Source organism: Opisthocomus hoazin, chromosome 6 (assembly GCF_030867145.1).
Source record: "Opisthocomus hoazin isolate bOpiHoa1 chromosome 6, bOpiHoa1.hap1, whole genome shotgun sequence".
NCBI lineage: Eukaryota > Metazoa > Chordata > Aves > Opisthocomiformes > Opisthocomidae > Opisthocomus > Opisthocomus hoazin.
Window position 1 is genome coordinate 26097458 of NC_134419.1, and position 25628 is coordinate 26123085.

General features: G+C 36.7%; 1 long non-coding RNA gene across 2 annotated transcripts in view; it reads left to right on the forward strand.

Annotated features, from left to right (window-relative positions):
• Positions 1–24075, forward strand: part of LOC142361569 (uncharacterized) — a 65056-nt gene extending 40981 nt beyond the window's left edge. The window contains exons 3-8 of one of the 2 annotated variants that reach the window (XR_012764182.1): positions 19590–19680; positions 20581–20691; positions 22189–22286; positions 22954–23017; positions 23102–23173; positions 23258–24075. This is a non-coding gene — a long non-coding RNA (uncharacterized LOC142361569). The remainder of the gene's footprint in view (positions 1–19589; positions 19681–20580; positions 20692–22188; positions 22287–22953; positions 23018–23101; positions 23174–23257) is intronic. The other variant, XR_012764183.1, reaches the window with a different exon arrangement.
• The last annotated feature ends 1553 nt before the right edge of the window (positions 24076–25628 follow it).

Here is a 25628-nt window from a genome sequence, read left to right on the forward strand (position 1 = left end):
AACTCATGACACTTCCAAATAATGATGAAGAAAACCATGATCTCTACAAGACAGAAGCTAGAAGTGATGCAGTTCCCCAACAAACCCCAAGGTTATATCAGTTGCATTTGCTGTTAGAAGTTGAGAAAACTTAACCTTCTGAAATTTGTAACTTGCAGGCATAATTTCTGATTAAAATTCTTGGACTGCCTGACAACGCAACATTATTTAGAGCCACTAAATGCTTCTTTGAATAACCCCCTCTGCCCCCTGCCGAAACTAAAAAGTTCTGATTGTAGTAGCCAGGCATAACAGTATAAGTGAAATATTTCTCCACTAATATTCAGAAAGTAATAAACACAGACAATTTCTTTCACTAGGCCAATGTTCCTTTCTACATTTTATTGACTGTTCTGATCAAGATTCCTTCCAAAGCCAAAGCAGTCATAAGATTTCTTTTTGCACATTCCAGTACTAGATTTTGGAAGAATTTGAGTTATTATATAAATGCACAGCATCAGTAGAAAACCGTTTTGAAGATCACAGATTTGAAAGACTGCTTCAAAGAGGTAGTTACTCATGACAGATAACAGATAAAGATCATTCTCAGAAAATAACTTCTGCTAAGATCCAAATTCTCTAAATTGATGCAGTAGCTTTATTTTTCTTCATTTCCTTTTACCTTCAGTATAAAGTAGATCTGTGTCATATTTTCTAGCAAAGAAATATGCACTGAATTTTAGGTATAATTTGTTAAGTGAGGAAAGAAAGGCATACATACATGCACACATTTGCCGCACTTTGAACATGAGGCTTGTACTATAAAGAGAGACAGTTTTTCTGAAACCTCTTACCTATCCCTTTAGCAACTATTACTATTTAATTTTCATTTATTCAGAAAACAGTAGTTGGATTTAGACTTTATTAGCGCTGTATGAGTATTTTGAAAAGAGTCCATCTGCTTAGCCAAAACCTGGAAACATCTAGCGTATACATGGTATAGCACCAGACTTATATACAATGAACCACTTTAAAGGAGAAAAAAAAAGTCTATGCACAATTTATAAACACTTCGTGCTTTTGTTTGCATTATGTCAGTATAAAAAAATAATGCAACTATTACAACAGTCTCCTACTAGAAATGGCAGAGCACTTTGAAGAAGTTTCACTTACACAGCATTTCTTCTTTTTTGAAATATGCGCTTTTAAAAAAATCTGCACAATTAGCATATAGTACACATTTTGCAAGGTTCTCAAAGATCAGGGACTGTTTCTGGAAAGACTCAGTCCAATTTGGCAAACAATTACAGCATATGTTACACTAAGGTGCATTAAACATTTAGCTTCTATGAGGGTATGGAAACATGTGCTTACCCACAGTTAAGTTCAATAAGCAAAAGGCAGACAGTTATAATGTAAAATGGGGGTAAAAAAAAGAAAAAGAAAAAAGGAGAGCAAGGGAAAAGACAAGTCTAAAAGGCAGAGAACATTACAACAGCCAAGTGGAAACAAATGAGATATTATAACCAGGATGGAGTCACAGGACTATGTGTAACTCTGTTACAGCTGAACACCAGTAGCTTCTGGTGAAATTAGTTCTGTGTGCTACTTTAGTAAAAATATAAAGAAGCATATTCAAAAGCCAATGAGCACAAAGAAAACATAGTCATGACTATTCACAATAGCGAATTCTGTACTGAATGTGTGAACGGGACACCAGTTAGGCAAAATACAAGCAGCCTCCCTTTGCCTGGGATCTTTGTAATGGCACAAGCCAAGCAATCTAAACAGAAAATGCCTGTCTGTGCTAGGAGGAGAAGAAATAAAACCCCACAAAAACAAAAATTGCTTTCCTCATGGAAGAATGGCAACTTTGGACAACATTTGGCACCACAAGTTCAAAGGGCTATTTTATCTGCATTGTAAGTACAGACTCAGAGGTTTTACAGTATTTTTGTCTCCATGCTATTGCTCTTGGTGCCATTAATGTCATTTAAATTACAGACCTGCTGCAGCCATGTAGTCAAAACACCACATCACTGATGAGACACATAATGTCAGTATGTCTGTGTTTTAACTGTGCTTTCATATACTGTACTTCTTGTCAATCACCCTCTTTCTCTGCCAAAGAATAGATATGAGTCTATCTTTAGACTTCACAGAAATTTCTTACTCAGATGGCTGTGATACTTCATTCATCACATAGCCAAGAGTCCTGTTTACACCAATGAAATTTTTAGAGGTATAAATAGTACATAGCCAGATAAAAAACACTCATGGAGTATTTAAAATGAAAATATCGGATGTGGTTAGGGACTCAGAAATAATGTGCTTTAAACTAACTAAGTTCTAAACTAGATCAGATGTGATTGTTTCTTTTGTTTTTTAAACATTAGGTATTTTTTGTTTCCACTTTCAATAAAATATTCCAGATGTACTGGAACGCTGTTTTCTAGAAGCAGGTACTTATTGACTTGTACATATGTACAGTTTTTCACAATAACAAATACTGATTAAATAAAAATTTACACTTTGACAACATCTTAAAAGAGAATACATTCAAATTTCTAAACAAACATGTGACAAAATCCGACACATATCTTCTTCTAAATTATTCTAGCAAAGAACTTAAACTAGTCATATGAAGTCACTAACAGAGCTAGGTACTGAATTCAGATTTTTGGTCTGCATTTAAAACTTCTTCATCTCAAAAGCCCAAAGAAAGCTGTTTCAAGGTCACAAAACTGCTTTTTGGGGAATACTGCTCCTATAAGCTGATCTGAAGCCCTTGAACAGCAAGCCTCGTTTAAGATGAAAGGAATGACTTACCTAAGAAAGAATTTTCAAGATTTCATGATTTCCTATTCTCTGCAAGGTAATGTACATTGAGTTCATGAGTCTGAACACTCAGACCTCCAAGTTAGTGTTTCAAAGTAGTCACACTAAGAAAAAAATTCATGTTATTAAATTACAGTTAGCTTGTTAGTATTGGTTTATTTCTTATGCCATATGCAAAATAACTGATTTTTGCATATTAAAGGCATAGTCTTATTTCAGAAGAGCTAAATATTAAGAATCTATGAAGATTTTTGAACATGTTCTAAACTTGCCAAGATTATCTAGGGCAACAGAATACATCCACCAGTTTAACTAAACTTTTTAAAATTGTTTCCACCACGTGGGGGTTGGGGGAGAGGAGAAAAATCAACCTAAAATCTTCTTCTGAAATGTTGAAATTATTTTATTTTTCTTAAATGAAAATAATATTTTATATTTTAAGAGTGACCTAGCTGCTTTATTTCTTTTATTTTTCCCCTCAAATGTAGTGTCTTTTATTTCCCCCTGCACTCCATTTTAAATGTCATCCAAAGCTACAATTATTTGGCATTGGATAGGAGAGTATGGAAACAAAACTCTCCCCAGCTATTTGCTCACCCCTTGTTACAGTCAAACAACTGCAACAAAAAACCCACCAGACTATAGACATTGAAGAAAGTTACACACTCACAAAGATTCCAAATGTAATTTTTTTTCTAAAGTATCAGTACTCAAAAAGATATATTTAGTATTCCTGACTTTTAGAACAGAAAGCTCAGAGCATCCTTTGGATATACAAGTTCTTCTTAGACATCTGACAAAAATATGTAGAATTAGATCTACTTCTAAAGTCTTGAGCTGTCTGAAATACACCTTTATCAACCGGGGTGCCTCTGAAGAAGTTGCATCAAGCCTCATTGATGTATACTTAGAATGATTGAAATCAGAGACACTCCTGAAATAAGTGAGGTTGGAAGGGACCTCAGTACCTCACCTAGTCTAATGTCCTGCTCAAACCAGAGCAAAATCTGACATTACCCTGTGCTGGGTGCCTTGTCCAATCAATTTTTCAGTATCAACAAGGATGGAGATACCAGCCTCTGCTGACATGTCCGTAACAATCTGAGGTAAAAATTCAAACATTTATTTAATAACAGCTCATAACATATACATAGGCTTATATCATCAGCAAATGACTAAAGAGGAAGAACATCTACATTTTAGCTGTAGCATTAAACTGTTTTTCATGACTTACAGTTTTCTTTGTAAAAAGAAATAGCTGTGATATATCAGATACTACCCCATGGTAACTTTTCGTAAATGCTCGCAATTTAGTCTAGACCACTAAGCAATGATGCGTTAAAGGACTTAGAAATGAGCACTGAATCTTGCCTCCGATGATCCTTTGAAGAAATTTTTAGTTTTTTCATCATTTTAATCTGACCATATCCATCAATGCTTTACTAATATTTAGTTTTTAAAATTACCATTCGTTAGAACTGCCTCAAATGCTCATCAGAAGCTGTTGCAGCCAGCCTGGACTGGATTCATTGCAAGTACTAATGGTTTGTTCTGATTATTTGATCTGAAAATCCTCCTTGCACAGAACTAATTCGCCTTTCCTAAATTAAACTCAAAATCAGCATAAAAAATCCGATTTAACTTAATTGAGAGCAAAGTAAAGCAGCATTAGGCCCATCTGAAAACTTACTCTGAAGAAATACTGTTTAGCACAAAGCTACCCCTAGAACAATTCACTGTTTATAAGTGAATATGACAAATATCCAGAAGTATCTATTAAAAGGTAGCAGATTTGATTATTTAAGAATCGGAGATCTTCTGCATAGAGTTTGCCTCCTTTAGTTGGTTCAAAGATCTTGATCCCTGGCCTTTAAGTAAAGGTAAAAATACTAGGTATTCTCTTCAGACACCTGTTTGAAAAAGATGTGGTATTACATGACAAAGATTTAATTAATGCTTGACCACTAAAAATGGCTGTAATTTGTGTTTCAGGTATAAAATGAAAGATCTTACTGGGGAAACACTAGAATACCTTGCCCTCTAAGCCTTGCTCGGTACTGGGAAATGAAGTCCATTTTTAAGCTTACTGATAGATCCTTCTTGATCTCATCAATACAAGCCACTGATTATTATGACAGAATAGGGAGAGAACTGCATTTAAATACAAACCAAAATTAAATGAGAATGTTCTTTACCCTCTATATCCCTTCTTACAAATCACAAATCTCAAATTAGACTATGTATTTCCATGATTCTCAGGGATAGTAACAATTAATACATTCCATTTTATACCTTCTTATATACTTAATTTCGTATCTTCTTCCTTTTCAAAACAAAAAAAGTATCAGTTATTATTCAATTTAGGATGCATAAAAGTGAAATAGGTATACTACTTTTCTAATACATGCATTCTTCAATATTTGCGTAGAAAGACACAAAATTAAATTAGGTCAGTACATTTTCAAGCGGATATTATGCTTGATGAAAACAAGCCTTTACAAAAAACTATCCAAAAATATTTTGGTTTGTTTCTCAACTACACAGCAAGTTTTTGCTCTGGGAGGTCCAGCAAACAGAAAAATATTTGACACGGTAAAATTCTTTTTCACTCTAACATCAAAAAAGTCTACTATGCTCGTATCTCAAAGATCCCCCTGTATTCAGACCACCTCGCATTTAGTCATGTTCACAGTGACCAATTTCAGAATTTCCTGATAAAATAAATGAATACATAGAGATACTTTAAGTATTTCAGATGTATTTGTCTGTTTTCTCTAAATAAATTCCTTGCCTTCTTCCATTTTACAACTTGCATGCAAGGGTAGCACAAACTGTCTAATACCTAATTTGTACATTCAAAAATACAGCCATACATATTTAATAATTTCCTTGTACAGTCAAGTGGTAAGCACCTATATTCAGAGACAAGTGATGGGAGCGAAGGGGACAATGAAATAGAAACTATCTGTCCACTCTGGGCTTTTCACTGCCTATCATGACTCAAATGCATAGGGCTGTAGAGATATTTGTAGCAGGGCTACCGTACCTATGATTTTTAAAAACTATTGTAGATTCAATAATATGATATGGTATAGTATACATGCATATTCTTCTTCTCTGGAGTTATTCTAAACCCATGTGGACGAGGTCCTGTGCAATCTGCTCTAGGTGACCCTGCTTTGGCAGAGGGGTTAGACTAGATGATCCACAGAGGTTCCTTCCAACCCTTACCATTCTGTGCAATTCTAGTCCTGAAAAAAACCACCTCTACTGACTGATCTAGGTCAAGCTTTCTGTTTTTTTTTTTCCACCCAACATAAGAATACCAGAAAACAATGTGAATATAGTATGATGAAAAAGCCAAACCTGAATAGAATCACATCTCAAGTGAATATCAGTGACAAGTTTAACAAGAAATTTTATCAACAGTGCACTGAGTTATCTTCAGTTTACATTACCATATTGTCATAAGCCAGACACATAACCCCTTGAGATGCAATCTACATTGACACAGTTCTCCACAGAAGAATAGCTCCCAAGGCTATTATTTCCCTTTTGCCCTTCTTGCAGTGCATTTTTGCCACGTATTTCTGGGTTATATCATTAGAATCCAGCTGGAAGCATGCTTCTGTTGCCAACTAGTATTCCCCCATAATCTCTTCCTCCCCCATGAAGGGAAAATGTAAGACAGTGTTGCAGTGGTGGGAGCAGCAGCAGGGAAGGTGAAGGGACGAAATACACAATCAGAAGCAGTAGCTCTACCAGACCTGTATTAGGCAGCATCCATCTTAGTCATAGCAGCCCTTCAACTGCATCTCATCATAAGCTACTGCACCCCACACCTCTCACACGAATAGGCATGTTTTCCATGTTTCTGCACTCAGTCTCATTTTACATAAGCAACATTTGTTCTCCTTCATTGTCTCAAATTAACAAACGAAAAAAATCAAATGAAACTCCACAAGATTCCTACTACAGCACATTTTCACAACTAGTTTTTCTAAATACTCCTCTCTATATGCGTTTGGGGATAACTAGATTATTTTCAATTACCTGATCTTCTCAACAAGAAACAAAGAATATCAGCATAAAGTTTCAGTAATAAAGCAGTCTAACAACATCCTCAAGCAGGTGAATACAAAAAATGAAGCTCAAAAGAAACAGTTAACTCCTTCCAAAGTCAATTAAAAACGAAAATCCCTTCTTAGAAAATCTCTATCTTTAAACAAGAATCTTGCTTTTTAAGACAGATTAGTTGGCATACTCAGAGTGTAAGAAAACCACACTTTTTAAGGTTTAACTTTGCAGATAAGCAAGGCTTAAGACTTTCATACACTGAAGGTAGATCATAACATCATCAAAATAAAGGTTATAAAAAGTTTCTTGGTTTTGTTTTTTTCTTTTTAAATACACAGGAGAAAAACTGCCTTGAAGGTTATAGGTTACGCCCACTTGTCATTCTCCATATTAATAATCTTAAAAGAAGAAATCTCTCAGAGCTCTTTCCCATCATTTTAACTACCGAAAAGATATAAAAAGCCTTCTGTTTTCATCTGGGCTGTCCAACTTCTTGCTGGCAGGGTAATAAATAGAAGTAAACTCTGCAGTTCAGTACATATGAGTATTTTCTTTTATCTTCTCAGGTTTACTTTCAGTGTGGCTTAGCTAAAAGCTAATTTGCATACTAAAAATCCTTCTCAGGCTCTCAAATACTTATGCTAACATTTTCAGCTATCAAACTCATATAGATAAATACTGGGTTCATACATTAGATGTCTAGAATTAGTAGCTGAAGGTCAACACTTTGATGACGGAAACAGACTTTGCGGCTCTGATTTACCTGCTAAACCACTTCCAAGGAACTATCCAGCTAGAGAAAACACATCCCACTTACAGATTTCTCGACTGTGCTGTGTCACACATCACCCAGGAGCTGTAACCTCAGCAGATAGAGCAATATCAAGTTAGACCTAAGATGAAAACAGAACATCCATCAAAGAGTATATTAGCCTCTTAGTCAAGGACAAGAAGAGTCAACCCAAACCCACAATCATTATATCCATTTCCTAATTGCAGGAGGAAGAGGGAGGGAGTAGGGGAAGCCCTGAAGATAGGTTAAAGCAACCAAAGGACTGAAGTTATAAAAGTAATAAATGTCGCACTTATCTTCCAAGCATCTATACCCAAACTATCCATAGAGACTTGTATTCAGGCAGCTATATATGTCGCTTAAAGAGCTAGGCACATAGGAGAACTCTCAGAAGTCAGCATGTTGAAGAGAGTGCTCCTAAATTAGGCAGGAGAATAGTGAGAGTCACAGGTCTAGAACTGCAGCCTTGAATTAATGTTGCTGCCATTACAGTAATATGACCAGGAACTCTCTCCTGGAGTTTTGCCCTGAAAACACTCCTCGCTCAACTAACAAAGCAGGCAGACATTTTTACTGTTTCCTTCTCAAGCCATAGCTTACCAACTCAGGACATGAAAGACTTAGATTAAAATTCCAACTTTACCAATAGGATTTTGAACCCAAATCCCTCCCCCCTACCTACGACTGGGTATTCTGATTGAGGGATGTTCTCAAATGTCCTCTCAATAAGCTTTCACAATTTGCAAAAAGCGATATTCAGTTGGCAATAGAGAATATGCTCAGCTACAGCTTGGTAATTGAGACACCAACTTCCCCCGTCCTCAGGATTTGCTCCAATGACTGTTCATAAGAGCAGAAAGCACAGGGGAAGGGAACCACATGCTCCTTCCGCCTGTTGTGCAAACCATGCTGAAGCAAGGCCAGCGGGGCACTTCTGCAGAGGGGTGCTTAGCACCAGCCTGGCCTGAGCAACAGGGAATTCATCTGGCAGATACTTTGGTGGCCAAGGGCTTTGGGCACCTCCATAGAGAGACAAGCACTGAACAGGGTGTTTTGAGGATTCAGACTTCGAATGTAAGTACTACATGCTAGTTAAGGACCCCAGCCAACTGTGGAACACATTTAAGCAAAATAATGCAGCTCAATCTGGTTTATACTAGGCTAACTTTGTAATGATTGCTTTAAATGCCTACTAAAAATTATTTTCATATTGTAATTGTAATTGGAAAATTCATTCTATTCTTTCTTATACATTCAAATGGCTCTTGATATTTTTGGGAGGGTCCCTGGATTCTATAAAAACTGGAAATGCCATGAAGATGCATTTAAGATAGTGAAAACCATTTGTTTGCACATTAACTTCAGCATTGCTTTTTTTGATTTTAGCTTTAATATTACACCATTTTAATTTTCAGTATGTCAAATCTGTACAGACATCATCTGGGTGGGGAAAGCTGGGGGCAGCTGAACTGCTTTGTAGGTACTCTGCTGGTTGGCGTTCTGTGCATATGCAAGGCAGTTTGATGTTGCTATTTAGACTTGATTGGCAGAAAAACACTTTGTTTAATATAGAAGAATTTCTAAATTCACTAAAATTAAGTCCTGAGAAGTGAAGAACTGGATGACAAATACCACAGTAGCTGAGCATAAAGGCGTTCCATGTAACAAGACACCAAAAGGAAACAGAACAGGACCTTGTGTCCTGGGTTCTGCTGGCCCAGTCGGCTGTGTCCCCTCCTGGCTTCTGGTGAAAATTAACCCTGTCCTGGCTGAACCTAGGACACCTTGCTGCCATTTGAGACAAGAGACCACTTTAACTTCTTAACCATGCAGGATGGCAAGACGTTTGTTACGCAACAGCAACTTTAGATGGCGTTTTTAAATCCTGCCATCTTTTCACTGAAGAACAGAAGATTAGACTTCTACAGACTCTGAGAGACAGGCAGTGGAACCAGCAGCAATATTTAGCACAGAGTGACTGATTTCTGGCACCATCTAGCTCCTCTGCATCAGGAATCTGGCAGCCTGATGGGTGCTTTTCAGAGACGCTGATAGAATAGTTGATAGTAGTGCTATAGAGAGGCTCGAAACAGCACAAGAAAGAATGAGAAAGAGTAGGTGCTAAGCCCTAAAACTACATTAAATATTTTTTTTTTTTTCTTTTTCTTTTAGTAAAGATAATGGGGGAAAAAATCCTGGGCAGAATGCCAAAGACTTTGTTCATTATTCAGCTTCTGACTATGCATCTCTGACAAACATCTAACTCTAACATTTATCAAACATTTTAGACACAAAGAAGCCATAATGCAAGAAAGACTGACCTTCATTTTCATGAGACATAGTATGATCTGCAAAGTGCAGATTTTTTTTTGATCAATAAAACTATCCCTATTTCCACTCAGATTTGTAAAACTCGAATGAGTCTTTGCAATTATAAAGATGGTGAATTTATACTCATTCACCACATTTGTAAGGAATTTTGAACTATAGAAACTCCAATTCATCACCACCATCTCGGTATGAAAAATGGATGATCATTTGAGAAAAGCAGCCATGTTTTCTTATTGAATGTCAGAATGGAATCAACTGATGAGATGTACAAGCTTTGAATACTTGCGTGCTGTAAAATTTTGTGGAAACAAATTCACTCATCGACATAAAGACATGCTTAAAGATTTACACCTTGGGAAACCAGAAAGGAAGACAAGCAATGTTGGTTTATGTCCTCAGCAGAGGAGCAAAGGATGGGGAAAGAGGAAGAAAAATCTCATTAGACTATACCAGGCTAGCAAGCATACTTTCTCCAATTCGGAACCTTTTTTCAGTTGGCACAGTGAAACTTTCTTTCCATTTGTCCAAAATCACCCAGAATGCACTTTAAGAGCTAATCCCTTCCCATTTTGTTTACTCAACGCAGGCCCAATGAAAGCAAGGATTCTGAAATGCATGACCAACCCACTCTCATTTACTTGGTCTTTTCAACTACATGCATACATAGTACATACAAATTTCCTAATGGAAAGAATGGAACAGTTACATGCTTTTTCCTATAATCCACTTAAAGTGATATTTTTCTGCCTCTCCCTCAGTGTCTTGGCTCAACATACTCCAACTGCATAGACAGATTTTCTCAGTAAAGAGGTCTGGGGTTACTCTGCTGTTGATTTATTCATGATCAGGCTTGGCGTTTTGCAATTTCACCCAGTAACTGAACTGCGAATGTAAAGGAAACATATCTGCCTGTTTGTTTTACTTGTATTTCAAAGGTTTTCCTTTAAAGAATAGTTTTACATTGACTTTTCCCTAGATATTTAGGGTTTTTTAGACTACATATTTTCTACTTCTTTTGATTATACAAGACTATGAAGATCTATTTTCTACAGCATAGGGACAGCTGATGTCTGAACATTAGCAAGTCAATATTTGATGTGGCATGAGTAAGAGTATCCAAGTGGGAAGGAATTTCAAGATTTAGATCTGAGTAAGAACTCAAATGAACCCGATCCGAACTGTAGTCAGAATTCCACACTGAAGTTTGAAACTACTCTCAGAGTCAGTACCTGTTTGAAAACACACAAAGCTCACTGAAAGTTACAGATCAAAATGGAAGAGCAAGTAAAACAAAATTGGGTAATGGGAACAAACCAGAGAACATGTTCATAAAGAGGAAGAGAAAATTGAGACATCTGTCAACAGCATGTATCTTGGATGTCTGTTAATGGTTTTACATTCAGTTATGTGTTATTCAATTGTAATTACTACAAAGTATGTGAGTCTACATAATTTGAATGAACCACAGGTACAAGAACTACAGAATCTTAGGCTATTGCATAGCATTCATCTGCAAGATACATTGCATCAAATTTGACACATTTCTATGCTATTCTCGCACTCACATTGCCTGTTTCAGCACTGCACAAAAAGCACTGCAAATTTCAGCAGAAATTCCACTGAGTGTCAAGGGAAGGAATCTGTCAAAATCCCTTGGCCCTTTTGAAAGCCCCTGAATGCTGTTTCAGGGTAATCTTTTGTTTTTAAAAGCATGAAAGGTAATTTTCTGGAAAGTAGAAAAGAACTTTCACTAAGCACTTCTTCCTTCCTTTCTCATAATGAGCTCTTCTGTATAGCTATCCTAAAGCAGAGTGGCTTGCACATGTCTAAACACACACGCGCACACACACTAGCTCTTGGCTGCCTGTGTTTGTGCTGATTTGCTTTAGTGGCAGCGTGCCCAATCTGAAATTGTCTGCCCCATAGCTCCTCAAGAAAAATGCTATCATGGGTTTGATTGAAGGTGTTATGGCATTGCTCACGTCCTCTTTCTAGAGGGCAGCTCTGCTGTTTTCTTCCACACAAAGTTAGATTTCCTGGCATGCAGATATGCAAACCTCCCCCAAAAAAACTCAGGCATGACCTTCCTCTCTACTGTATTCTCATGTGCCAATAAAATGAGTTGCAAACTTAGCCAAAAAAAGGAAAAAATCCACATCCAGCCATCCAGCAAGTACTGTGTGTATGTGAATATTTTCAGAAGACACTTCTACTATGCAGGTAATTCAATATAATCATAAAGAGAGTAAACATTAGAAAGAAGGCAAAGAACAGCAGAAAGGACAAAGAGTTAAAAGTATTATACAAATGGGATAATGCTACCCTTATTTTTGATATTCAGGAGGAGTTTGTCATGACTACAGTAGCCCACTCCCTTTTTGCACTGAATAATTCCCAATGTTTCTTTATCATCACATCTCAGATACACATATTGAAGTCTTCACTTTCTAATTTTGCAAGTGTGGGTAGAAGGAAGTAAAGGGAGAGCAAGAAATGCCAATAAGTTTCTCCTCCCCTTTGCTCTCATAGTACTGAATGATACTTCTCTCTTTCTCCAAATACTTGAGAAATTCACCACCTCTGCAAGAGACGAAGGCTATAACTGAAAGGAGATGACTAATTTGTATATGCACATAAGAGTTTTTTTTATTTTATAATTTAAAAATATATTTTGTATGTATGTTTCTCAAATAGCAGGGGTGAAATTGCAGTTCCAGAGGAAAAAGTTGACCAGGATTTGTCACTCTGTTATTGCCTCTTTAAATGGACTTCATATATTAGGGAAGAATCTAGATCTCAGAAATAATACATCTTCAATTTCCTTCCAGTTTTTGCCCTAGGAGAGGTGGGGCAAACTGCTCTTTATTCTCCTTCCTCACTTCACTGTTCTTACCTTATATCAGCAGTGCTGTGAACCGCATATGACACTGAGCTCTTGTGCAATACAATTGGCCTAGACCCTGATATGCCAATTAAACATGATCCACATATCACAACACGTAAAATAAGTTCCAGAGACATGAACAGACTGGTTATATCCTGTCTTTGGTCATACTATATTCTTTCTCCCGTCCTATTCACTAATTTATTTCTTCCTCAGTCCCATATTCTGTCTCCCACAGCCTTAAGGGACAGTATTTGGAACTTTAAAACCAGTTTCAATCAATGGGATGAGGTCAACCATCACATCCTTGAGACCAACAAGATTAGAACATTATTTATCCCATGTCCAAGTGCAGTGCCCTATTAAGACAGCTATGCTGCCTGCTAGTTATCAGGTTGAATTGAAAACAAAAGTTATATTAAAAGACAGCAGGATCATTATTTCTCCCTTCTGCCCCTCCTCCTCAAGTGCCTGAGGTAATTTCCCACAACAAAAATGAAAGCCCTTCTTGGAAGTGTTTTTGTGCTAAACAACAGTGGTTAATTTCTTGCAACTAATTAGTTATTCAAGTGAAAGTATAAAGATCCTCCAACATGATTGAAAGTGCTTCAACTGAGTTTCCTGTTAACAGCATACTTCTAGAAAAGATGCAATAAATCAACAGGGTTATGGAAATGTTTAAACAAAGCAAGTCTACGACAGGAACCCATTAAAGATATAGCCATGTAATATTTATGTACCTAGCTGACTTGTGCTTTTAGCCTAGCACTTTCAGCTATAGCTTTTTAGCACCTGGGTCATATTCACTAAGAATGAAATTCACCCTCTCTGCTAAAAGCCAGTATAAAGTCTCTGCATTAGGTGTTCGGAGTATAGAGTTACCACAGGACTGAAGTGGTAGACCCTTCCCACCAAATGGAATTTCATACAGATTTTTCTAAAGAAAAATACAAACAGAATACCTTTAAGCAGCATAGAGCTTTGGATATGTGAGCCTCAAACTCCCTGATTATGCTTAGCAAGAAAATCAGTAGGTAACTAAACAAGTTTTTATAGATCCAGGGAGGTATTGTTGCAGAAACAAAACTTCTTAGAATAGCCAGTGTCACCTACAGTTGTTCAGATTGTGATTTGTGGATTAAGAGTGATTACTGAGATGATTAATAGCAGATCTCTAGATATTGAGAGACGGTACTGACTACATAAAATGCCATCCACTGACTCCAAAAGCTATTAATTTGTTACAGGTTGGTTTAAATAGGTACCACAGAAAAGCAAGACCCATTTGTGTAGAAATACATTTTGATTATGTTTGAGCCTTCTGGATGTTACAGAAGTACAAATCTGATGCCCTTTAATCTCCAAAAGGAAGAGACATTTCCCTTTCTTCCACATCAAACTATGTCTGCATGTGTGTTTATATGTATGTTTAAAACACACATAAGTATATGCGAAGCAAAGGGAATGGTTTAATAATCTCCACTCCCCTTAGCTATACATGCTTTCCTTCATCCCATTCACTCATTTACTTCATTGCCAATCTCCCAGTCAGTCTTCCCACGGTTTCAAGAGACAGAATTTGAATTCACAAGCCAGTTTCAGTCGAAGTCCCAAACATTGCTTTCTTTCCTGGCCTACCTTTCCTGACTGCAGCAGATGGCTGCAAAAAGGGAAATCTCACTGCTGTGGGGCTGGAAAAGGGAAACTTCAGAAAGGACTGTAGGAACTGCAGCTTCCTGGGACACTGAGAGGAGGGGAGGAAGCAAGAGGGTTATAAGAAATCAGCAGGAGGAGAAGACTGAAGGACAGAAAAGAGAGAGACCAAATACCTCTCCCCTTTCCCAATAAAATGATCTTTGCTCTCACCATAGATTTTTGGGCCAATGACCACTTTCAACTCGCACTTTCTGTTGAAAAATAAATTAGGAGTCCAGTTTAATTTTATCAATAGAAAGTTAAAGTGGTCACTGGAGCACAAAGTGCTTTTCAAAGGGCAGCTGAGCTCAACAGGGACAAGGAGAAGGAAGTTGAGAGTGCCACAAAAATACAGTCAGATTAAAAACGTTAAGGGTGCACCATTTTTCAACTATAACGATAAGGCTTTTATAAAAGTTCCTGTAATCTTGTATCTACTTATTGTGGGTTGGTTTTCCTTAGAAGAATATATATTACTTCAAAATTCTTTTGCCAGGGCAGAAAATAAGTAGTTTGTGTGTGTTGGTCTTCATAAAAACAAAAAAACAAAACAGAAAACAGTAAACACATTAGGCATTTTCTCCCTGACTTCATGGGATTATGCTTTGCATTTATGCTGTAAATCATTGGATCTGGTACAAGTAGTTGTGCTGCAATGGGTTTTGCTATGCTAAATATTTAAACTGTGTGCCCAGTCCTTCAAAGTCTGAGCTTATTCTGTGATTTGTAGGTTTGAGTCAATAGCATGTTTGTTTTGAATGGTTGTTCCTAGATAACAGGAACAAAAATCCAAAATTTGTTTACATCATTTAACATGCCTAAAAGCTTAGCTCAAGACACTAAAATAAAGCAAGCAAGCAGAAAAATGCAATTCTTTAGAATGGTCTCTGCCGTTGGAAATAAGAACTTGCACCATCAAAAGCCAAAAAGAATGTTTTGCCAACTCTGGACCAAAAACTGTTCTGTTTTTAAACTGAAGCAATGACTGGCATAAAAAGATTTCAAGGAATTTCCTCTTCTCCCTGAAAATAGTCATGAGCCTTTCTACTACCCCAGACTAAACGTTGCAGTGATTGCAAGATAAGCATGTCTTGTGTGTATTAAGTAGTAGCCTTTATTTATCAGAGCATACGGAATGTCTGATGGAGAGTCAAAATAAAGTAAATCAGGCAATTCCATCAATCCTATGAAAAACTTTGCTCCCCTCTGAGCAGTATCTTCAGCTCTAATAAGCACGTTACACTAGCTGTTTAGCAAGTGACCCTCTACTATTTTCTTAACTTGCATTGATACCTTAAAATGAGATTTCATCAATATTTATACACAGACACCCACGGAATGTTCAACATACTGTCAAATTGCATTTGTGGTCTAACATCTGTAAAGTACGGTATATTTTTAGGAACAAAAATGAAGCATAATCTCTCATCTGTTTCAAATTACATATGAAAAATACTGAGTATGTTAGCAACAAATAGATTGGCAAGCAGAAATTTCACAAAGAAAAAAAAAATGCTAGAATGCCATAATACAATTACAGCAAAGGAAATAACGCAAACAGGTGATGCTTTACCACCTTCACATTTTCAGAATTGCAGTTCTAACTGAATGCTGTCTGCCTTTAGTTAGCATCCAGTATTGTGTAATAAATATGGTAGCTGAAAAAACATACTTTTTTTTCATATCTACATGATGCCTAGAAAGCTCCTGATACTTAATCTGGAAGCAGACACAGAACCCAGAAAAGTGCCTCATTTCCAGGGAAGACATGATTTCCCTTCTAAGGGCCTGGGGCACTGTGCCTCAAATGCTAATAGCTTGAGTTGTGCACAATAGCCCTATATTGTTTATACAGCATTTCACATGTTCAAAGCGCTATAAGATATCAGCCACCACTACACTTTTATGAGGCTGTAAGTATTACCCACTAAACATTAGGGTTCAAATGACTTGCTCTTGATCAAAAGAAACTCTGTGCAGCAGGACCATAATTATATGAATTTGGTAATTCTCAGAGTCTATTCCTATGGTGACTCAGAAAGAAGAGGGGGATGGGATATTAAAGCCAGTTGCTACTGCACTCTGCTCTGGCACTGAGATACAGACACATGGAAAATCGCTAAGATAACTTGCACTCAAATAACACCTTTTCTGATAACTCCTAAAAATAAAAATAAAAAGCAAAAGCACAAATTAAACAGTGTTATATAAGCCCCAAGCATGTTTTTCTGAATATACGTATTTCATACAGACACTGTGAAGAACCTAAAAGACAACACATGAACCATACTGAAGTGCTTCAGAAATCCCAAGTATCCCCATTCATTTTGAGTCAGCTTGTTTTTTTAAAACCAAGAGGATTAGCAGGCAAGTTGAAAATAATCAGCCCATTTTCTGCAGGTAAAGAACTGCAATCTATTGTCTATCACTTGACTACAGTAGGACTCCATAACTTTTAGAAATATAGAATATTTTTATGCTCCATTTTTATACATACTTTATGAAAATTCAATTGCTATGATGACATTTATATGTCTAAAATAGCAAGTGCCCATTCCCATAAAATAAATACAGAGACAAAGGAGATGTTAAAAAACAACTGATGAATCCACAGTCTTGGTACACACAACAACCAAATAAATGCTTGACATAAATGCTAAACAGGACACATCCTGAAGATTCTTCTCTTCACAGCTGAAAACACTTCCTGTAAAAATGCTAACACTACAATTGAAGACAGGCAGAATAAGAAAACTCTTATACTCTGCCTTTCCATCCAGCACCCATTCTATCACACAATATTGTCTTTTCCACATATTACATTTTAATTTGTACACAGTCTTGGTTTCCATGCATGCCATATGCTTTCTGAGTGGAGCTTCACAGTTGCTGGCCTTAGAATCTTGTCTGCAGGATCACATGGGAAACTGATCATACTACTAAGACAAAAATGTAGACCTCTACACATCATTTGGATTCATCAAACAAGAAAAGCATGTCTATTTAAGGCTACCACAGGAAGGGGGAGGGTAAGAAATTCCCTTCAAAAGCCGTAATGAGTACAGAGAATTACTAAAAGAACCTGTACTGTTTTAACAGAGTTGATCATGTTTCTCCTGATATTTACCCCTTCTATCATACAACTTCCATTTGACTTTTTTGGGTATAGGCCACACAGAACTCTACATCCAAGTGTGTTTGCGATTTCTGCTGTTTTGCCTTACATTGCCTGAAAAGTTAAATTACTTAAATATTTGTTAAAAAACTAAAGTTTAAGCATAATTTCAGTAGGTGAGCATTACTTCATGGATACTAATGTAAAAAGCAGTTACGATACTCCATCTACTGATCTAAAGAACACATGTTTATATATGATTTATGGACACAGAAATATGTGCATATCTTCCATAAATAGTCATGTGTTCCAGTAACAAAGAGTGGAGAATTGTCATCCAAGAGGCTGGGAAACTGCAGGCAGTATTAGAATTTATTCAACAGTTTCTTGGCTTTAAATAAAAAGGAGAGCTTATAGGTCCAGTGCCGCAATCCTATGTGTTGGAAAACCTCTTACAATTTCAAACAGGACTAACAATACGAAGTGATAAATTGCAGAGTCAGGTTCAATTGCTCATATATAAAAGTCTATTTAGAACACAACAATGCAACTATAATTTGTTAAATGAGAGTAACAATTTCTATTGATTGAAGTACAATAAGTCTAAAGCAGTAAGCAAAAAGCCAATATTGCCTTGGGTATTTTTACATGAAATTTTGTTTTGGAAGTGTCTTTAATATCAAAATTTATGAAAATACCAATCAGGAAAAATTCTAATGGGCAAAGCATAGTTTTGAACTCTGCAATTAAATTATTTCTGGAAGTGCAATCAAATATCTGATTGAACTAATATCATTGCTGCTCCTCATATTGGTTCTCTTCCCAGATTAGCTTGGCTAATCAGCATCCCACCTCATAGCTTGTGTTGTGGAGGCGTAATATTATCTGACGGGTTTAATTTCAAGAGCACAGTCAATTTTGACAGCTGACTCACTAAAAAACTTAGTCAAAGGCTATGAACACATGAAATAGCATACTTGGAGATGTCCTGGTTTCTGGGACCGCAGAACTCTAATAGGACTCAAGGAACTGCAGATTGTTCTGTGATGGTTATGCATGTCAAAAAAGTTTTGATTTGGTTTAAAAAAAAAAAATCTTGTACTTATTATTTCATCTCAGAAGTGTTTCCTAGTGTGCCAAGATATTCTCCCCCTCTTATTTAATGAGCAAGAACCAGGATGATTCTGCATGACTTTAGATATCTTCGTGCCACAATGGACAAAAAAGCAGCCTTGTAGAATGCAGAACTGAAACAAGGCAATCACAGCTTTCCCCCCCTGTCTCAGCCTGGCAATGCACTAGTGCTTCAAGATGTTATGCAGCTGCTACTTTTCTCCAGAGATAGCTGTACTACATAAAACGGTGAAATACTCCCTGAAACATCTTTTTTCCATCAGAGGTTTACAAAGATGTTTCCGCAGGTTGAAGGCAACATGAAAACATTGTGATTGTCTAGTTGGATATCTTGAAAAATCCTGGCCTTAGAATTATTGAATTAGTAGTTAGGAGCCTATGCTATACTCCAATGCACATCAGAAACAACTGCAGTTAGTGTTTGTAGAATACAGTGAGAGTCTTAGATTACAATGGAGGTTATTGGATTCTGCTCTTGTGGTTTTTAAGGCCACAGAAGAAATAAACACTTTTCATTTTGTCAGAAAAAAAGACTTCCTCTTGGTAGCTGCACAGAGTTTTTACTTTCAGCATCCAAGTCCAAGTCACCCAAGAACAAATTGGATTCATAATAAACTACAGTCAGTTAGATTTAATTCTTTTTGGTGGAAGCACAGCAGTGTCAATAGATGAACACACAACACAAAAAACAGAAAAGGCGGTAAGAACTAGTAACTGATCATTCTACTTCACTTTTTTTCCAGATGAGCATCCACGTGCCAGCTGGTGTAAATGCAGATGCCACTGATGTCAATGGAGCCGTGACAGTTTACACTAGTTGAAATCTGATCCCAAGTGTGCTAGTACTCTTTTTAGACAGTGTTACTGGAATTCACTTTTACTACACAATTAAAAATACACCCATGCATTGCGTTTTTTTCCCATCCCCAAGTGTATAACTGGAAGCCTATTGACAGACTGTGGGAGAGGGCAAGTGGGAGGTGGAAGTAGCCAACAACTGTATCTATGAGATACCTTTGCAATATGAGTATTAATGCTATTGTTCTGTTGTCTTCATTTGATACAAATGAATATTTGTCTTTGAAAAGTCTTAACTCCATGTTTCAGTAAAAATTCAATGCCAGTAATGGAAAAAATGTGCTGTAAACCATGCAGAATATGTACCACATAAATAAGTTAACATACTATTTTAATCAGTTTCCAATCTGAATAGACTGTTCTAATGCATCATTAGGGAAATTGTCTAAAATCGTAAGAAACGCTCCAAATCTGAGATGTGCGTATTCACTGAAGTATTTGTTCCTAAATGATCTCACTGCTGTACAACCAGTAAGATAGATAAAAGTACCAAATCAGCTGTTTGAAGCAGCCTGCAAGCCAGACCTTTCTGACATCTATCCTTTGTATTTCGTCAAGCATTTACGTGGGGGAGGGAGGAGGAAGAAAGGAAGAGGTGGGGCAATAAGCAGGGCAGAGTAGTACTTCAGAGCTCCAGCCACCATTTTTAAGTAGGGAGAGGGAGCTTTTATTATTGTTTTACATAAAGCAGCTGTTAAACATGACTACTGTATAATAGTTGCCAGTATTAACCCATGTAATGAAGTTGAACATTACTCTTTTTATTCAAGATATCAAAGTCAAAATGCAAAAGCTAACTAATTAGAACTGAAGATGCAGTTCACATAGCATTGAAGTAATTGTTTGTGCAACACAACACCCATATCTTCAATTTAGGCCAGGCCATCAAGAGGAAGAAAAGAACTGAAAACTGAAGACGAGATGCTCTACTTCACACAGTTGCCCTCTGGAAGGACTGGCAAAGGCAGTCACTTAAATTAAGTACAGGTCATCAGATAAGTTATCTAATCTATTCCTAAAACAGGCAGCTCTAGCAGTCCAAATCCCTATGGCCTTTACAGTGATACAACAAACTACTTCCTCATGTACCTCTGTCAATTCATGTTACATTCCATTTTTTTAAAAGTGATATTTCTTGTACACCATGACCCTATTGCTCATAGCAAGGAAAGTGCTTTGGTTTATTTATGACCTACTAACCTTAAATAAAAAAACCAAACATACATCCAAAATGAATGTTCATATAAGCCTGAAGATCTGAAATAAAATTTAAAATAAACCTGGCATTTGTAACAGCCAGCTAAGCCCAGTAAGGGATTTAAAAAAAAAAAATTAAAACCAGAGGAAAGAAGGCGAAAAAGCATTTTTACCCTGCATAACCTGCACACATCAGGAATCAAGGCTGGAGCTCAGGAATACTTTTTTTGTGTTTTTGTACTTAAATGTTTCAAACCGTTTCAACAGAGGCTAGGTAACGAAGGAAATACTGAGGTTTTTCCATCATGGTGGAGTGGGGAGGGGATAATAATAACCTGTGAAAGTAATTCCTTCTAAGACTCCATCCACCCAGCCACAAGCTCTACATAGCTTCTCTCCTTCCCCTACACCCTGTATTAACTGCCAGGTATGAGGCAGGCAAGACCCCATATTGAAATATAAAGTGACAGATAGAAGGAAGGAATAAGAGTATAGGAATACGTACGGAAATGGCATACAGAAAGAAAGATTATCATAGAGCTGATGTTAAACGTGAACAACCCTAAACCATGAAGCCAATTCGTTTGGCTCGAACTATGTTGAACAGGTGCAGATGCACAAATGACTACTTAGAGAGCCTTATGCTGTCATCACTTGTACTGGTGTAAGGAACTCCTTTTGTAAAATCCATGGAATTAAACTGGAAAATCCAGTACAAATAAATGGAGGAAAAAAAACCCCAAACTTCAGTGCTAAAGTATTGGCACCAAATATCCCATCCTGCTGTACTGGGGGAAAGGGGGGGAGGAAGGTTAATTGACATTTGGTTAGATTTCAGATATATTCATAATCACAGTGACCTTTCTAGACAAAACACATCTAATGTACCATAAAGGAGAATATTAACTGATTCCATTCTTGTCCAATTCCCCAATAGGCTATATTAATGAGTCTGTCCTTTAGATATACTTGCTAGAAAACGCAGTTGAGTTAAATAATGTAATAAATACCTCTCTATGCAGAGCAATTAGTTGAAAGAAACAGCTAGGACAAAGTCTTTGTCATGGTATTTGTTTACAAAATATGTACAGGCAACACACTTATGACCTGCAGTCTTTTGATATTGGTTCCCTTTATGAAAGTACAAATAAATTTTACAAAACAGAATATTTATAAATGCTGGGGTTAAGTAATCAGAAATGGATAAGAGTATAAGACGTCTTTTAAAAGGATCAGGTAAATAAAGAGCAATTCATAGAAACCAATGAATAAATCACCTAATTTCAGTGCAGCAAGCTACGAGTGGACCTAGCAAAAAAAATTGAGACCAGCTGAGCTGTGACATCACCTTCTGCAGGAGAACTCTACTCACAAATGCAGATAAGGTAAAATTCCTAGGTTACCATGTTTTTCCTTCTGATCCAGCCTCTAAAACCTTCCCCCTACAACATGAAAATTGCAACCCTACGTATATATATTTAAAAAAAAAAAAATTAAGAATGAGGACAAATGAGTTGGAAAGCTCAGAAGATTGGAAAAGTGTGCTGTTCTTGGAAATTCTTAAGAATAAGAATTTTACTGTATGATCATCAAGTTCTGGATACAGACAGCATGCTGCCACCTAAAAAAAATACACGAGCAGAAATCTAGTTCCTCAAACCTCAATGTACATTTACCTTTTTTCTCCTTGAAAACTGTCATAACAGGTTCTGCATGTATGACAATTTGAAAGGTAAAAAAAGTCTCCTGCCTCTAATACACTTCAGAAATTATGACTTCTTAAAAGAAAATACAGTTTTCATCAATCCTACGCAAGTTTAAATCCAATTTAACCATGTCAGAAGAAGAAATTTTACTCAGTTGGGCAATCTGTAACTAGCAACACTGATTTATAAAATTCTTATCCAGCTCTGTTCATATATAAGAACTTGTGTTTTGGTTTGTTATGAAGTTCAGTTTTGTGAAATGACATTGTCACAATGACACTTTTGCCTGGATTTCCAACCTGTATTGTTAAAGCCTGAATAAATGAATTATCTTTTCTTTTCCTAGAAAGAAGTTTGGAAAACTGCCAGCTCTTTGCATACTGAAATAGGATGGGCAGAGAAAGGTGTTGGTAAGAGAAAAATGCCTGAAGTTGCATCATCTGTATGATTAAAAATCATTGTGTGAATTTTGATTTCCCCCCCCCTCCTTTCAGACATTTGAGGATGCTGTCAAGTCAATGGAGTTCTGCTGTAGTGGTTGCTTCAGTGAACATTCAACGCTGTCGGTGAGTTTGGAATTAAAGTGAAAACCATCGACCGTTGATTGTACCCTCCAGCTAACCATCCTCCTCCTTACTTCATGCTTTCAGGCCTTAACAACGAAGATAGCAACCTAACCAGCACATGATGTTTCTCCCTCACCCTGCCAAGCTTTACAAAAAAGGTCACAATCAACATTCATTGCTGTCGGTGGGTTTAACTATGTGGACAAGCTCACTGAACAATGAATGCAACTGTGGCCCCACATTTTACAGTTGCCATTAAGAGGAACATCAGCTCCGAAAGCAGTAGTGAGAAGTAAATACTTCTTTATAGGCTACATTTTTCTGGTCAAAAAAATTCACTTTTGTCTTGCTTGCTTGTTTTTAAGTGTTTTTAACTTAGCTGACTAGAAAAAAAATATCACTGCCTTTTCCTGGAGTATTGTCCTCCCAGGTTTCAGCGTCCTTGAAAGCATAAAAATTCTTATTCAGTATGTATGTAGAAATAAATATCAATACAGAGAACTTTGTATATATCCACTCCTAAGGATTCTGAGCATAAGAATAAAAAAAATATTTAAATCTAATTTTAAATATGTATTGTGGAATACATATAAAAATTTCTTCTATACTTGACACGACAAATACAAATGGGAGCCAGAGTTCAAAGAAACAGATAAAGTATCAAATCAAAGATTAATTTTACGTGAAACTGTTTTTAAGCACCTAAATAAATATTATTAGACAGTAAATGCTATTATATTAGCCTTTTTTAGGGATCTGAAAGATGACAGTGAAATGTATGTCCAGTGATAATAACGAACACCAGTTAAATTGTAATATTACTGTAAACTATGGGTACCTGTGTCACCCTCTCGGCATTGTTGATAGTAATCAGCAAATAAAAGTGTAAATAAAGCTCACAACTTTGTCCTTATTGCCTTACAACATTTATTGACATGGTCAGACACACAGAAGGACCAGTCTACATTTCTCGTATCATACAATCATCCAAGGTAAGTTCAGCCTTTAGACTTAGCACAACTCAGATAATCTGCAGTAGGAGTTGCTTCCAAAAGTCAGGTAAGCACACAGCATTCGTATTGTTCCTCCTTATAATGGGGGTGTGGGTGTCCATTAACAATACTTTAATCTGATTATTTACAAACTTTCCTCAGCACAATTACACAACAGTTGTCTTCTGTACTGTGCTTGCTTGTTTTGTCCATGTTTCACCATGTAGCAACTGAACAGGATACAAGCATAAAGGCTATCACAGGAGGATACATCTGTAATTGCTTCTTGAACTTTGTGTTACCAGTCTACTTAAATAAAGAAAATGTATTTCAATCATGAAATGTATCAGTCCTAAATCCTATGCAAGACTGATATTTATATGAATAAATCAGTTCCTCAAAGACTAACGAGTTAAATCCTGGAATTGTTTGGACATCATTTAAAATTGATGTTTGGGAAAATTATATTTTGTCACTGTAGTGTTTACTAGAGAAGAACCCACAGGGTCTGTTGCTCACTGAACAGCAGAGTTTATTAAAAGGAAGTATTGCTATGGATGTATGCGTTCTTAGCACCACTGTTCAGAGATAAGCCTGTATCTTTAAGTTCACTCATTTCTACAAAAAAGGGAACTTGAATTATTACTGACATACATATTACACATAGATAAAATATCATATTAAAAGCAGGAATCAAAGGTATATACTCTATCTAGAAGGAGAAACTTTCAGATTAAGTTGTAGCTAGTATGTTCTTGCAACACTATGCATCAAGGTTCTTTACCGGAACCTAAAATTCAGGTCTCTTTCTACAACACATTTATTGATACTAGTTATAGTTGTGCTATGTCTTTTTAACAGAGAAAATACTTTCCAAAATAGAAGATTCTGGAATTTGGCAACACTATAAAGAACCAATATCCTGGAACATGAATGGTCTCTGTATTTATGTCTTCTATGCTAACTAATGATGTCTGAATGAGTAGCACTGTGGAGACAGATTCCAGTGCAGGAAGAAGATAAAGCTAGCTATATCCTTTTCTAAGGCAGTACTTTTCCCCAAAATACAAGAGATGCTGGCTTTCACACATCATTTCTTATGCTGTAAATCCACAGAACAATCCCATTTTGGTAACAGTAGTTGTGAAATACCATGGAAAGGTTTCATGGTCATTTTCATTTTTGTTTGTTCATCTGATACGTATGTACTTAGTGCAATGCCCACAGGCCATAGAGACATTCTAGAAAATTGCTCTGTGGTGTCATTGTAAATAATTCACAGCAATATTTTTAGGTCAAGCATATCAAAGTTGCAGTAAATGCGATGGACCTTGACATGATAGGAGCGCTAGTTTTACAGCGGCAGAGGAGGAGAAGGAATATACCTTCCATACACGAGAGGCCAGTCACTGTTCCCCAGCACACACAATTCTATGCTTGAAGACAGCAGAGGTGGTAATAAG